The sequence below is a fragment of the Myotis yumanensis genome, unplaced genomic scaffold (assembly GCF_028538775.1).
Source record: "Myotis yumanensis isolate MYYU_CA2020_CCGP unplaced genomic scaffold, mMyoYum1.0.hap1 SCAF_9, whole genome shotgun sequence".
Taxonomy (NCBI): domain Eukaryota; kingdom Metazoa; phylum Chordata; class Mammalia; order Chiroptera; family Vespertilionidae; genus Myotis; species Myotis yumanensis.
In genome coordinates, this window is record NW_027223760.1 from 73,904,223 (window position 1) to 73,920,422 (window position 16,200).

The 16,200-nt window shown below is 40.0% G+C and overlaps 1 protein-coding gene and 1 long non-coding RNA gene across 2 annotated transcripts in view; one reads left to right on the top strand and one right to left on the bottom strand.

Moving 5' to 3' along the window:
* PNPLA8 (patatin like phospholipase domain containing 8) overlaps nt 1–1,672 on the bottom strand; it is a 32,936-nt gene extending 31,264 nt beyond the window's left edge. The window contains exon 1 of the mRNA XM_070424715.1: nt 1,564–1,672. The gene's annotated coding sequence lies outside the window, so the exon portion shown is untranslated. The remainder of the gene's footprint in view (nt 1–1,563) is intronic.
* Nucleotides 1,330–16,198, top strand: LOC139016529 (uncharacterized). The gene is made up of 4 exons (XR_011472687.1): nt 1,330–1,616; nt 12,341–12,514; nt 13,620–13,744; nt 15,214–16,198. It is a non-coding gene; the product is annotated as an uncharacterized lncRNA (long non-coding RNA).
* The last annotated feature ends 2 nt before the right edge of the window (nt 16,199–16,200 follow it).

Genomic DNA, 16,200 nt, shown 5'->3' on the forward strand with positions numbered 1-16,200 from the left:
TGACTGCCATCCAGAGTTAGAGAGAGGAAGTCTTCCAGAAAACAAAAAAGCACTGGGGGAGAGAGAGCCTGAAAAAAGTCAGGGCAATGAATACAACAGCAAGGTCTAAAAAGAGGTGGACAATGAACAAAGTAAAATATAAGAAATGGGAAAGATGAGAACTAAGACATGAGGGGCCAATAACTCTAACTCTGACGTTTTCATAAACATATGACCCACAAGTGAGACAATATGTACCCTCAGCACAATTCCTTTGTCGTTCCTGAGCCAAAAAAACAAGTCAAAGTACAAGCGGTACTTTTAACTTTGCATGTTCCTGGAAGTAAATATATACACTAGTGAAACTGATCCTTTCATTCAACATCACTCGTTAAAAGGATATTGCTTTCAAGATTTTCAATTAGATCTCATATAGAAATAGAAAACAGTAGCAACGTTAAAAAAAATTTGATTAATAAAAATTATGATGGAGGGGATCAACTGGGGAAAAAACAAAGGGGACATCTATAATACTTTCAACAATAAAGATAAACTTAAAAATACGTTAAAAATAAAAATTATGAAGTCAGAACATGTTCTTACACTGAAAGTACAACTAACTTGCACAAACAATTTAACAAAATAACTACAATAGGGGCTTGAAACAACGGCCTCATAAGAGGCACAAACTCTGAGTTCACAGTTTAACATTCTTTAAAAATTTATATTTTACATTCTTAATATTTCACTGTTTTAACAGCATTTCCTCGATGCACAGAAACAGTGTTGTCACTTCTGAAACCTCAACCATTAGGACTGTTCCTGGAAGTAACAACGCCACTTTAAATAGGATCACACGACAGTCCCCGATGCCAAACCTCTCGGCTGTTCCTAGGAGTCACCACTCTTCTCTGACATTATTGCATTAGGCACAGAAACCAGGTTCCTCCCAGTGTGATGAGAGAAAAGACAATGACGGGAAGCAATGCAACCTAATGATTCACAGAGTTTCACCTTTTAATAAGCACACACCTGAGCCCGCGTAAGCAGCCGTAGTTGGGGACAGAGCTCCACGTAGGTGGCGATCAAAAGAAGTGGATGATAAATAAAAGGACCAAGCCACGGGGTCACCCGGAGCACTGGCATTCGGGAATGCGGCAGAACGGGAAAACCGTTGTTGACCGTCACCAGCGAACTGCTGGAAAACCCTACCGTCCGGCAGAGCCAAGCAGACTCGGGGTAACTGGGCCGGGAGTCGTGGGGGTGGGACAGGAAGCGCGGGGCCGGACCAGAGGAACCAAAACAACCTGCACGTCTGGAGCCAGCAAAACGCACGGGGGCGGGCGAGGCGAAGGGCACCGCGCAGCCAACAGCCTCAGCGCCCGCGAGCTCCGGCCGGTGGCCGGCGGCCTTCCGGAACCTCGGTCCCGGTGCCTCCCGCAAACTGGGAGTCTCCCCGCCCTCCCTCTGGAAACGCCCTTCGTGGACAGAGGCAACCAGAAGGGCCGGACAAGCGCCCGGGGCTCCCAGGCTTCCAGCTTCCCAAACTCATCGTTCCGCCTCGGTCCCCCAGCGGCCACTCACCCGAATGAAGGCCGCGACTACTTCGGTGGCAGCGGCACGGACGTCCACGCCAGGTGACTCGCATCAGCTGAGCTCCCAACATAAACCTGGGAGCAGCAGCCGGGCTCCTCCCCTCCCCGCTCCGCCCCGCCCCGGCGGAAGTGACGCGCACGCGGCCCGCGTCGGCCCGCCCACCCGGGGAGGAGCGCTTCCGATTCGCTCGGGCCTCTGCCGCCCCTTCGGCGGCCGCGCCTCCCCCGCTCGGAGACATGCGCAGTAGAGCATGACTGAGCGCGAGGCGGCGGCGTGCGAGGGGGCGTGCGTGTGGGCACGCGCCGGCCAGCGCCTGGAGCGGCGCCACGAGGGGGCGGGCGAGGGAGTTTGTTTTCTTCTGTTTCTGGGCCTCCATCCCTCGTCAGCTGACCGCAGCCTCCGTGCCCATGTCCTTGAGGGCCCTGGGTGCGCTTTGTCTGGACCTGGGAGCTGGACGCTGGGTTTGCTGACGGCCCAGGGGGTGGCGAGCAGCAGGAGCCCGCGCCCCTCACGCTGAGCTGTCACCTTACCGGGGCTTGGCCTCCAGACCAAACATCGCGGGGAGACGCCTGCACATATATTAGCTCATGGAAAGGGAGCCTGCGGAGGTAGCATGTACCGCCCTGCAGAAAGCCCCACGCTTAACACTTCCATGTTCCTAATGCTGACATTCTGTGCACACCAGGTCAGCAAACTAGAGATGGCCCTTAGGGCAAATATGGCCCACTCCTTTTTTTTTTAAATCCTCATCCGAGGATACTTTTCTATTGATTTTTAGGGAGAGTGGAAGAGAGGGAAAGGCAGAGAGAAGCACATGGATTGGTTGCCTTCTAGACCAGGGCCCCAGTGGGGAGAAACCTGCAACCGTACATGCCCTTGACTGGAATCGAACCTGTGACCCTACAGCCCGCAGGACCATACTCTATCCACTGAGCCAGAACGCTGGTGTGTGTGTGTGTTGTGTGTAACGTCTGTGAGCTAAGGATGGTTATTACATTTTTCTCAGTGGTTGAAAGAAATAAAAAGGATGTTTTGGGAGTCTGACAATGACATGAAATTCAAATTCGTTGTCCATAAAAAAAAAATAAGTTTGATTAGAAGACAGCCATGCCCATTCTTTTATATGTCAAGCAGCTTTCATGCGACAGCACCGAATTTGGGGAGTTACAACAGCGTCCCTTACTCTCTTGAATTGACCTTAAAAATCAGTGGAGGTTAGGAAACACACAAGAGTGTCATTACTAGACTGCAAACTAAAAAGGTTACCATGACTGTTACTCTCTCCCCCTAGACCAGTGATGGCGAACCTTTTGAGCTCAGCGTGTCAGCATTTTGAAAAACCCTAACTTAACTCTGGTGCCGTGTCACATATAGAAATTTTTTAATATTTGCAACCATAGTAAAACAGTTATATTTTTGATATTTATTTTATATATTTAAATGCCATTTAACAAAGAAAAATCAACCAAAAAAATGAGTTCATGTGTCACCTCTGACACGCGTGTCGTAGGTTCGCCATCACTGCCCTAGACTCACAAGTCTCATGGGTGCTAGCTTTAGCTCCCTGTAAGATTATGTAAAGCCTTTTAGGAAGGAATTGTATGAGCTGCCAAACATAGTGTTAAACTGACATTACTGTTATTATTACTCGTTATTATTATTTATTATGAGGTGACAGCCAGCTTGCTAGGATCTTGGGGCACAAATGGATGGATTGTATACTTCATAATGCCTGGTAAACTCCTGCAGTACATAATCCAGACATGTTATTTAGCTATACAATAGTTAATAGATATATGCACAAATTAAACTTTAGAGGCATATGGAAGTACCTTTAGTTTTGGAGAAATGTTTCTCCCTGTTATTAAAGGAAAAATTATTCCTTTACCTTGTTATACTTTAGACTTGTTAAAATGATAAGGAAGACTTCATTTAGGACTAGTGGCTGTAGGTGCCAATACTGTAATAGGGAAGACAGTTGAGCCTTAATCATGAATACAGCAAAGACAGCTAGAGATGTATAGCCAATGAGCAGAGTGAAGGAAGTTAGTGGATGGAAAATAACTAAGAGGGGACATTAAGTGTAGGGGTGATTCTTACTACACAGAACTTACAGAATTCTTGCTGGAGATAGACCAGTGTGATCAGATATTAAGGGTGAGAAATGAGGGATTTGATCAGATACCAAAGATGATAAGATAGCAAGGAGGGAAATTCTCTCTAAACTGACTTAACAGGATTCTTGCTAAAACTAGACTTGGCAGGCCAAAGACAAGACCCAGGCAAGAAGTCTAGAGAAGGTACGTTTCATTCTGAAGCCTCTTCTCTTGGCTTGTAGGTGGCCACCTGCTGGCTGCATTATGCGTCATGGCTCAAGAGTACAAATACCAAGAAAGGGAAATTACCCTGGGTGATCCAGGTTGGCTCAATCTAAATCACATGAGCCATCAAAACAGAGAACTTTCTCAGAATGGAAGCAGTAGAAGCGTGACCGAGGGTAGTCATAAATATTTATGAGTGGTAGGGGTGGTGGGGGACAATTTGACAAGAAATGCAGGGGGCTTACAGAGCTAAGAGATGTATTCTGGCTGATAGCTAGCAAAAAAAATAGACACTTTAGCTCTACAGTTTCAGGAAGCTAAATCGTGCCAACAACCTACATGACCTTTAAAAGAATTTATTGCACCAGAGCCACCAGATAAAAGCCTAGGCTGACTGATATCTTGACTTTGACCTTGTGAGACCTCTTGCAGAGGAACCAGTTGACCCTATCTGGACTTCTGACCTGCAGAATTGTGACATAATACCTCTGAGCTGTTCCAAGTTACTAAATGTGTGCTATTTTGTTTCAGCAGCAATAGGAAAATTAATATAATTACCTTCATGTAGTTTGAGGAAATGAAGACAAGGACTTTGTTTTGATCCTTAGCTTTTAGGCCTGGCATTTAGTAGGTACTCAGTAAATGTTTGATGAATACATCTTGATTGAATTAGATTCATTGATTCAACAGTTATATTCTGAGTGCCTATCAAAAAGCATCAAGCAATTTGATAAAAAAAAAAATAAAATTGAAGAATCTTCACAGGATTCATGGCATACATTTAAGTAATTATACTACGAACGTGGGAAGAGTTCTAATAGGGATATGCACCCAATATTGTAAGAACTCAGAGCAGGTATACCCAGCCCAACCTATGGAGTTAGGAAAACTTACTTGGAGAAGGAATTTCTGAGCTGAGTCTTAAAAGTGAAGTTGTTAGCAAGACAGATAACAGCAGTGGAAGTGGTAAAGGTATGGAAGAAGAGAAATAGCTTTACAGAGAGAATAGACAAAGGCAATGAGATAAACAATACAGTTACTGAGTACTCACAGGAATGCACGAAAGGAACTATGATCTTTTCCATGTTGCTGGTCCTGGAAATGTGATATAAGAGTTGGGGGTTAGGGGGAACCGAGGCAGAGCTTGCACTTAATATTCTGGGTAATCAGAGTCATTGTTAGATTTTTAAGGCAAAAGAGTACTATGGTCAAATTTATGTTTTAAGCAGATTTTTTGGGCATCATGAGAGGTCAAGATTTGCAAGAAATGAGCTCTGTTCTTGTTATCTATTTTCCTATTTAATCTATTCTTTCTTCACCCAAGAGTTTGCCTGTATCAACTTTGAAATAGTTTATCCAACTTCCTGCTGGGACATCCCCCCCCAGGAGCTAAACCAGTTGTATTAGGTAATTTCCTGGGTGAACAAAGAATAGTTTTAATAGAAAATTTCTATTCCAGCTTTTAGCATAAAAGTAACAAAACAAAATTAAAATCTTAAAGACACAAATAATCATATTTTGTTTAACTCACTTTTGAATCTGAGTTATATTTTACTTTTTATATAATATTTTTGTAGATAATTTCTTTACTTCATATATATTTGTACAGCATGTTATCCAGTTAAAATTTTATCTTATTTTAAAATATGTTTTTATTGATTTTTAGAGAGAGAGGAAGGGAGAGAGATAGAAACATCAATGAGAGTGCTGCCTCCTGCACGCCCCCCACTGGGGATTAAACCTGTAAACCAGGCATGTGCCCTGACCCGGAATCAAACTGATGATCTTGGTTCCTGGGTCAATGCTCAACCACTGAGCCACACCAGCCAGGCCCCAGTTAAAAATTTAGCAAAATCTTAAAATGCCTTAATATTGAATTTTATTGTCGTTTTCGTATAGATTACTATCAATATTTCTGTTCTTAACTTCAGAGTTAAGACAGGATTGGAGCCCTAGCCTTATTTATCTTTTACTGTTTGTGAGACTTTGAGGAAATAACTTCTGCAAGCCTTCCTTTTTTCATCAGTAAAAGTTCTCAAAATCCAAATTTAATCACCTAAGGTTATTATGATCTACAGCCAGGGGATGCAGTGCTGTGATTGGACAGCATGGTAAGGCTACCTCAGATTCCTCAACAATACCCTAGGATGTTGGGTTATTTAGAAAACAGCATCTCCCACTGAATCTGTATTGGCAGAAAGGTTTTGCCCAGAAGAAGGAGAAGAATGCAGAAAAACAAAATGGTTAAGCAACACAGCAAGCTGATAAGATATTTAGTGGTTTTACAATCTCTAAGCACTTAAAGATTTGTCAGAGATTAGCACTGGAAAGTACATCACTTGTAAAAAGCATGGGCTTTGAAGCTGGACAGACTTAAATTCTTGTTTTTGCTTTGCCACTTACTTGAGCAACTCTTGAAAAATATATCTTTCTGTTTACAAGTAAATTTGGATCCAGTTTGAGATAGAAAGTAAATTTTTGAAAGGCAGTAATACTTGCTTGTATCATATCATAAAATCTCAAAAGTATGGATTTCAGAGCCATATGAACCAGAGTTATTTTATCTCTCCCAAAATGATGGTGGGCACATGTTGTAACCTCCTGAGTCTTATTTTTCAAATCCAAAAAAAAAAAAAAAATGGGTACAATAATACCAATCTTACAGGATTTTTACAGTGGTGTATATGAGATAATATATGTGAAATGCCTAGTATTTAAAAATATATTTATAGTACAGTTTTTATGACTTGATCATTGTAGAAGTCTTTGAATACATATGGTCAATAAAAGAGATGTGGTCCCAGCTCCACTATGAACACAGAGAATATACTCAGTAAATTTTGTTAATATTATTAGCATATCAATACCAATTCAATGGGGCTGAAAAGAAGTACATAGGGTTCTAGGGATGTTATTTGAAGTAAGAGGCTAGCCTGATGCAGTGCAATAGGATGCTAAGTTCTGTTGGGTACAAGTTATATTTTTGAGCATTGGCTATGTGCAAAACAGTGCACTAGGTGCAGTTCACGCCTTCAAAGTGTTGATGTAGCTCAGCCAGTGTGGGTTAGTGGTCATCGGTTCCCTGTCAAGGCACATGCCTGGGTTTTGGGCTTGATCCCCAGTAGGGGGCATGCAGGAGGCAGCCAATTGATGTTTCTCTCTCTCTCTATACCTCTTCCTTAAGGGGTGGCAGGAGGTTGGGGGAGTGGGGGAATTCCGGGAGTTTCACTGTGTTGAATAGTCAAACATAATATTGTTTTAATATTGAGATCATGTTTCATTTATTTTAATTTTGGGGAAAAAAGGGAAGAAAGAATACAAAAATCAAGTAAATTAGTCTTTTAAAAAAATTTTATCTTTATTGTTGAAAGTATTTCAGATGTCCCCTTTGGGTCTTTTTCCTCATTGACCCCCTCTACCCAGTACCAAGCCTTCACCACACTATTGTCCATGGTAAGAGTCTTACTGTCAGTATCCTCTTGAAATAACTTTAAAGTACAAACAACATTAAGTTTTTGAAGCATTAGTGAATCAAGCAGAAAGTCTATATGTTTCTTAGTTACACAACTCACAGAAATAATTAGGCATAAATTTTCATGATTTCTTGTCATTTCAAAAACAGAACCCAGATTACTTTTCTATAGCATCTTTAAAGAACTGTGCCTTCACTTTCCCTTCCAGAAGGAAAAATGTTAGAGGTGCAATATCGGAGAAGAGACTTGATCAAAATGGAAAGAAAAAGGAGGTTGGAAGAAGGGATATTTGGTTTCAAAAATTTAACGTGAGAAAATACCCAAGTTAAGAAATGCAGCTACGTGCATCTCAACACAAAGGCTGAGATGACACAAAGCAAAGACTCCCAGGGCCTGCACAGGAGGGGATGTGCTGGGAGGGATCATGGCCGGTGTTTTAGAGGAAGATGAATGGAGATACAATTGATAGTGCTCAGAGCTTAGCTCTTTGACCATAACTTTACTGCCATCATTTAATAATGGGCAGACCATAAAGAATTTATGTAGTCAATTGTACAGGTCCCTGCTTCCTGCATTTAGAATCCTTTGTTTGTGTTACTGAGAGGAAAGATGAAGACAACCAAGGTTGCCTCCTGGAGAGGCGTCCCTAGTCCTTCCTTGTGCACTGCAGCACAACGCATTGCAGTGCTGCAGGGCAGTCGGCTCAGGGGGGCGAGACCCTTCTACAGCCACAGACTGTAAGGTTCTAAGATGGGTTGTGGAGTCAACACATATCCTATTCTGGCCAAAGAGGTGTATGGACAGGTCTGCTGGAGGGCTTCCAGAAATGTTTTTCTCCCTGATAAAAAGAGGCACTAGGCCAGTGGTTCTCAACCTGTGGGTCGCGACCCCTTTGGCGGTCGAATGACCCTTTTACAGGGGTCACCTGAGACCATCCTGCATATCAGATATTTACATGACGATTCATAACAGTAGCAACATTACAGTTGCGAAGTAGCAACGAAAATAATTTTATGGTTGGGTCACAACATGAGGAACTGTATTTAAAGGGCCAGAAGGTTGAGAACCACCGCCGTAGGGGGATACAGTCCCTTTTTTGTTCTCTCCATAAACTGGTGTGAGAATCTGAAAACTGAAGCAAATGCTGCCATTTTGTAGCCATGAGAGGAAGGAAAGCTATGAAATTCACAGGGCTGCCAGACCAAAGCTTCACCATCACTCTGCTCAGAAGTAACCTACCCAAGTTAAAACCGCTATTCACACTCTGAACAAGGCATCATCAGATTTTGATTAACAAAATCCTTTGGGGCTTGGCCTCTCCTGGAGAAGACAGTTTATTTTTGAAGGTCAGGTGAGATGTTGTGTAACCAGACCCTGCAAAAGATCCAAGAGGTCTGTAGCCAGTGGTATAATAAGACAAAGCAATTATTGGCCTACTTAGCCAGAAGGAAATGTGAGGTTTCTTTGAAGGCTTGAGATGTGCACCTCAGATTTGAAATCTTTCATGACTGTGGCAGTTTTTTTGTAAGAGTTTACTTGAGTCAAACTGATGACATATGCCTGGAATAAGATTCAAAACCAAAATATCCCTATGGCCAGTCTCCCTTGTGGCCCATGACTGGCATTTTTAAATTTTATCATATAAGTAAGCAAAAATCTTCTATCTTTAAGAACCCTCATTTGATCCTATATTCCACCAACTATTGCCCTCTTCCTCTACCCACACCTTTGCAGTCAATGGACAGTTTTCAAACCTTAGGTTGTGTGTCCTCTTGGCAACATCTGACATTGTTGACCTTCCTGTTCTTGAAATCCCTTTATTCTTTGGATTCCTCAACAGTTCTTCTCCTGGTTATTTACTATCCCATCTCCCCCCCGCCAGTTCCAAATACACCTGCTTAACCATTAAGTGCTTGCCATTCTTCACATAAAAGCTGGCAGCATATCTCTAGGAAAGAGAGGAGGTAAGATCACGGGGAATAGGAATTATTTAATAAAGTGTGCTTTCTTTAGTAAAGCTGTCCAATAATACTTTCTGTAATTGAACACTTGAGATGTGACTAATGGAATTGTTAAGTTGACTTAGTTTGAATTAATTGACACAGCCACAGGTGTCAAATGTCTACCATATTGAACAAGGCAGTGTAAGTCTTGTACACAAAGTGTGGTCCATGGATCAGCAGCTATGTGTCACCTCGGTGCCAGTTAGAATCTCAGGCCCCTACACAGACCTACTGAATCAGAATCTCCAGGTGATTCATAACCATAACTTTGAGAAACATTGCTCTAGAAGGTTATTTTTAAAGCACTACAATGACAAACACATGTGTGTGGCCTAGTACAGCTTCTGGATATTATTATACCATGAAAAAGGTTCTGTCTGTGGATTTCCATGTCAGGAAGTCCCTCTGGATATTGAAGTACTTGATATCTCTCATTTCAGAAAGCAGTTGAGTTTAATCTGTTGATCTGAGTTACATCTTATTCTTCAGTCTAGCATGTGATATGTCATGTGTTAGTTAAACAACCTGTTCTTTTTCTGTGTTCTGAAGAAACATTATCTTCCTTTCATAAACGAGTAGTATAAAGCAGAGCAATAATAATAATAATAATAATAAATAAATTAAACCACATTACACCGTAACCTCCAAAGACGTAACCTACTTTTTAGGTACTGAAATCAGATTGGTATTCTAAGGCCCAAAAGATGATTTATACAAAGCACTTAGAGATCTGAAGCTAAAAGAAAGATTGTAGGAAAAGTTTATGTTGAATAAAATATTTCCTAACTATTGATTGAATGTCTCCATGCTCTGAAATGCTTCTGTACTGTTAGGAGACAAATTACCTAAAACACAAGACTCTTGAAATATGGTAAAGCCTCCATTGTTGTGACCTGGGAGATGGTCAGATGGTCACCTCTGGTGGCAGAGCAGGTCCCAGAAAACTTGTAAAAAATAAAGTTAAATATGAAAACTATCTTAGGCTAATGACCAATGTTAATTTCTTATTCTAACATTTTGTGGGGCTAGGGCAGAGAACTATATTGAAAGAATAATTTTAATTTGCTAGGATTTCAGAAAATAGTTTTACTTAAACATTAAGGCCCATTCCAAAAATAAGATTCCAGATATTGCAGAGAAGAAGATGGGAAATTAAGCCGTAGATTGTTAAAGGATCACCAGAAATGATCTCAGGTTCACCATGTGTTCATCATGGTGCAGTGGACATGAGGGCTTGGAACAGGGATGTGGTTTTCACCTTTGTCTGCTCCCTACATAGCCCTTGCGGCCTATGGTAGTTTTCTAAACTCTGAATTGTGGTGGCTTTATTTCTTCAATAAGAGGGTTGTACTATCTAGACTAGTTGACTTCTAACTCTCATATTAAGGCTTTGTTATTTCTCTTTAAAATCTGGCCATTGCTTATGGGGAACAAAAACCTGAATTCTGACTATAGTGGGAAAAAAATATGGAATACATGCATTCTTCTAACTGTGCTGTAAATATAAATACATACAATTGAGTACTTTGAAATCCTTACATAATCAATGTGAACATTTAATTTGTGTGCTGGCCATAGTTCCAAATTATAACTGAATTTCATTTTTATGCTCCACTCTTGGTCACTTCTATCTCGTTGCCTAGTTTAGTCCTCGATCAGACAAGCCATTTCTAAATATTGCCTGGTTTTAATGGGAACATGCTTTATTCTGCTGATTCCAGGAACACGTTTATATCTGTAAAATGAACCCTGCCAGAAAATATGCCCAAATCCAGAATATAACCTAGATTATTTATTTTTGAATTAATATAAGGATGTATATATTATATATAGCATCCCCCAAAATGTATACACACTTTGAATAAATATGTTATATATAGATTATATTATATTTTCCCCCAAAATGTATGCACACTTTGAATAATTATACATTCCACTGGGTTAAATCTGAAAAAAAAAATCAATTGAGCTATCAGCTATTAAGGTGTGTATGTATATTTTTGGGACAACCTGTGTGTGTGTGTGTGTGTGTGTGTGTGTGTATGTGTGTGTGTACAAACTTGCTTTTGATAGTAAGAATTAGAAATTGCATCTTCTATTGAGAGTTTTCCTTGAAATATGGCTCCATTAGGTTTTGATTCTGTTTTATATCTCTGTGGTTACAAGCACTATCAGACATTTCTATGGCAAGTAATTCAAATGGTGATGATTCTCATTCTTTTCCAAAGCAAATGGAAATATTATCAGTTGTTACCTTAATGCAGGCCATAATGAGCTTGCTGTACAGGTGAAGGAGTCGTGGTCCTTTGGAATTCCTGTAGCTGAACAATAAAATGATTGGGGCCTGGGTTTGCCTGTAACTTCTGAAGATATGTTGCTTTTCTACCCTTTATGTATACTAAACACAATAGTTCCTTAAAAGTATGCTAGAGTTCTTAGCCCAGCTAAAGATGATTATGAAGTTAGTGCAGGAAGTGAGAAGGTTGATGTAAGAAAATGAAAGATATTGAGAAAAATGAAATGAATGCTCTTACTGAAGTGACATCAACAGAGGGTCAAGCTTTGAAAGATCCATATCTCCACATGGCAGTTAATGAAGGAAGACAGTCTTTGGAAATTGAAAGGCAAAGATAGAAATATTTTTAGTTTATTGCCGAGAATATGAAAGTCTCACAGAAAGTACTTCTCCAGGTCATTCTTATTTTGAATGTGAGACATTTGGGGTAAAACATATAAATGTGATAAAAACAAAACAGCAGCATTTGAAAGAAAACAACCTGTAATTTTTTCACACTAATAGGAGAAATTCTTCCACATAAGTCTTTGATAGAGAAAATGCAAGTTGTTACTTATAGAAATAATGTTGGAACTGTTTAACCACAAACTATAGAAATAAACATCCGTCTGTGGTCCAGCTTATCTGGGTCCTCCATCTTGACTGTTTAACTTCAGAAACCTCTGTCCACAGCTTGCACTATTCTCCAGTTCATCATTCGTCCCAGATCTCTCTTGACTGTTGTCGGTAGCGGAGCCTTGATTATAGCAAACTGCTCTTATTGCCTGCATTGGTGTGGATCATCAACAAATGACAGGGGTGCCTTGAGTCCTCCACCAGAAGCAAATCATAAGAGGAAAAGAACAAGTAAGTAGTTTGGGTAGTAATTTGTTTCTTCATAGAAAACAGATCTAGAAATTTCAGTACTTGTTTTTTTGTGTGTTTTTAAAAAATATTTTAAATTGATTTTTAGAGAGAGATGAAGACAGAGAGAGAGAGAGAGAGAGAGAGCAACATTGGTGCGAGAGTGTAACATGGATAGGCTGCTTCCTGCACACCTCCAGCTAGGGACTGAGCCCACAACCCGGGCATGCTCCGACCAGAAATCCAGGAATCGAACCAGTAACCTTTCAGTGCATGGAATGACACCCAAGCAGCTGAGCCACACTGGCCAGAGCTTAGTACTTGGTTTTAATGAGCAAAGAAATTATAGGCTATTGAAGGATAATGTTGGGGCTGTGGTGGTCATAAGGGTAAGATTCAACTTCTCCCTTTCCTGTGAATTTACCACTACACATTTACAAATCCATAAGACAATTCTGAGAAGCAACTATAAAAGGAAGGGATCTGATGTTTGTGAAAGATCTTTGTGCACATTAGAGGGGAGAAGTAGCCTTGACACTTTGATCACCTATGTCAGTGAATCTGTTATGTTCTTTGTAGGTACAATCTAACATACTTCTCACAACATTCTTGGGAAATAGATCTTCCTATTTTCATATTTATAGCTGAAGAGACAACGTTATAGTTAAATATTTGTTCCAGGATTAGCCAGCTAGTAAGAGGCAGTGCAACCTGTTTCTCAAAGTGTCCATTCGAAGTGTAGAACTGTTAGAGTAATTTAGATTTTCAATGCTTTAAAACAATTTCAAACTTAAATCTTGTCTGCTTAGACTTGAGGACTGCCAAAATGTTAAAACTAAGTGAGTATCTTACTTGTTGTATAAGCACTATATATTTTACATATGTGTACTTTGTTAAAATGTATCTTTCAGCACATAAAATTTAGGTTGTTATGCAAGTTATAAATTGTGTTTTCCAGCTACAATGAATCCTTATTTGAGGGTATTAAATCTGCAAGTTCCAATATAATTTTTCACAAACAAACCCAAGTTATTCTAAGACGATTCTGTCGTAGCAGAAGAAAAATATTAAGATATTTAGATGTTCACTGTGGAATAACTTCTTCCAGGTACAAATGCTCAAATTCTGCTCCGGCCAGGTGGGCAGGAGATACATGAGGAAAATGGACACAGACACTTTCTGAGGGGAATGTCTGCTGTGCTGATGCCTGGGTCTCACACTGTCTAATCAAAGGTCTGAAAAGTATTTTTTAATGGTCAGATATTTATTAAATGCTTATTGATGCAACAACAATTTTATGTAACATAACTGTGTATCTACCCCTATGTAGAGTAAGGAGAAAGAGGTAAATAATGTCTTTTTGCTTTTATTATTTCACCTTAAAAATCATCACTTTTTAAAATTTATCTTTATTGTTGAAAGCATTACAGATGTTCCCCCTTTCCCCCCACTGACACCCTCTACCCCTTCCCCACCCTGTCCCAAAGAATCATAACTTTTATATGGCTTTTTAAAAAAATATTTTATTGATTTTTTTTTTTTTTTTACAGAGAGGAAGGGAGAGGGATAGAGAGTTAGAAACATCGATGAGAGAGAAACATCCATCAGCTGCCTCCTGCACACTCCCCACTGGGGATGTGCCCGCAACCAAGGTACATGCCCTTGACCGGAATTGAACCTGTGACCCTTGAGTCCGCAGGCCGATGCTCTATCCACTGAGCAAAACCGGTTAGGGCTATATGGCTTTTTATTTCAGTTATAAAGCTGTCTCAAACACACTAACTCATTTAGTTTTCCAGTAGCCCTTTAAAGTAAGCAGTATGGCCATTCCCATTCCATAGCTAGAGCTCCATGCACATTCCCGCAGCAGCCAACGGGCAGGGTTGGCACTTACTTGCAGGACGGTGGATTGCCAGCACTCTTCCTGCTACACAGTCACTACCCCTTATGCATCTGTACCCGGAAAACTCAAATAAAAACTCAATAGAACCTACTCTCAAACCCAAACTTTTTACCAAAATGTTAACACATCAGTCTAGGAAAAGATTCAGGGTTAGGAAGAAGAAAAGAATGTCGGTAATATATATTCCTGCTCAAAAATTATTCACAGAAAATATTTTTAAATGTCGTCTGATACATCTTCTTACAAGAATTACACATGATTGAGACTGTCTTCTCTACACAGACTGGATTTTCTGACAATAGGAGGGATGGCCTTTATAGATCTGACATGAATATGCACTGTGGGTATACTGGCCTGGCCTTTATTTTAAAAAAAAATTATTTTGTCCATTATGAATTTTTTGCATTGATTTTGATTTCTAAAAGATATTGCATTAAAATAGTATTCATTGTGATGACTGAGTTTTTGGCCCTTCCTTAAATTTCATGCTAGAGGTAACATGTCTCAGGCTGATTCCGGCTTTGATACTTGAGCCTAAGTGTATAGGTTAATAGAATACCTGAGTGTACAGCCAAATTTTATATTTAAAAACCCACTTATTTTCATAATTTTGTCCCATTCAACTCTGTTTATTCAATATGTTTGGATAATCAAGCGGAGCCTCTGACAGTATTTATTGGATACACTGTTTTAGGTTTGTAAATAATTGGCTAGGATTGCAAAACGCAATACTATCAATGTGCAATTGCTGTAAAGTTTCAATATGTTCATTATACTTTTGTAAAACTTCTCATTTAAGGGTTTGTGGTCTTCTAAGCATTTTGTGGTGAAACATGGATTCAATCAATGCAACCACCCCATCAAACATCTCAAAGGCACACCTCAGGATGATTCTGATAATACTCTACGGCATGGTTTTGCTTGGAGGTACTATTGGAACAGTATTGATGTCACGTTTGATGTTCAAAAGGAAGAGCCGATCAGTGATCGCCACTATTGTTCTTAATATCATAGTGCTACACTCAGTTCTCTTGGTCAGCCTTCCATTCCGCCTCAGCTATTATGTATTAAATGTCTGGGAGCTTGGATCCTTTACCTGCCGATTGGTTAGCAGCATAGTATACTATCATATGTACTTCACCTTTGTTTTCTATGTGGCCATTGTCATACTCCGATTGCTCATCTATTTTAAGAAACTCCAAATGCAAGAGTTACAAAAGTACCATGCGGTACTTTTAAGCATTTTTATTTGGATGGTGGGTAGCCTAATTTTTCTGCCAATATTTTTTTTACTATATGGCATAGATCCAAGTTACTCAGAATACCAATGCTTTGAGTTCTACAAAGATCTCAACCTCAGGAAAGTCATTATGGTGAACTATTCTATGATTGTCATTATGATCACAGTAGTCATGACCCTCTTTCTGATACAGGTGGGTGTCATTGTTCAACTGATAAAGGCTCTTAGGCCTGGTATGTGGACCCATCAAGAGTTCAGAGCTCAAATCAAGAGCTTCTTTTTCCTTATAGTAATAGTTGTCTGTTTTGTACCCCACCATGCATTCCGGGTACACTTTATTCGAAATTATTCAGGGACAGAAAATTCTGAGCTAGTTCTTTATAATGAAATTTTTATTGCTTTGTCTACTTTCTGTTGCCTGGATATGCTGTGTTTCATAGGTGGAGTTATTCATTGAACAATGTTATGTCACTTGCTTTGTAATCAGTTTTCTATCATTGTAACAAAATAGTTTCAATTAAATGGATTCTACTATGCCTTCAAATT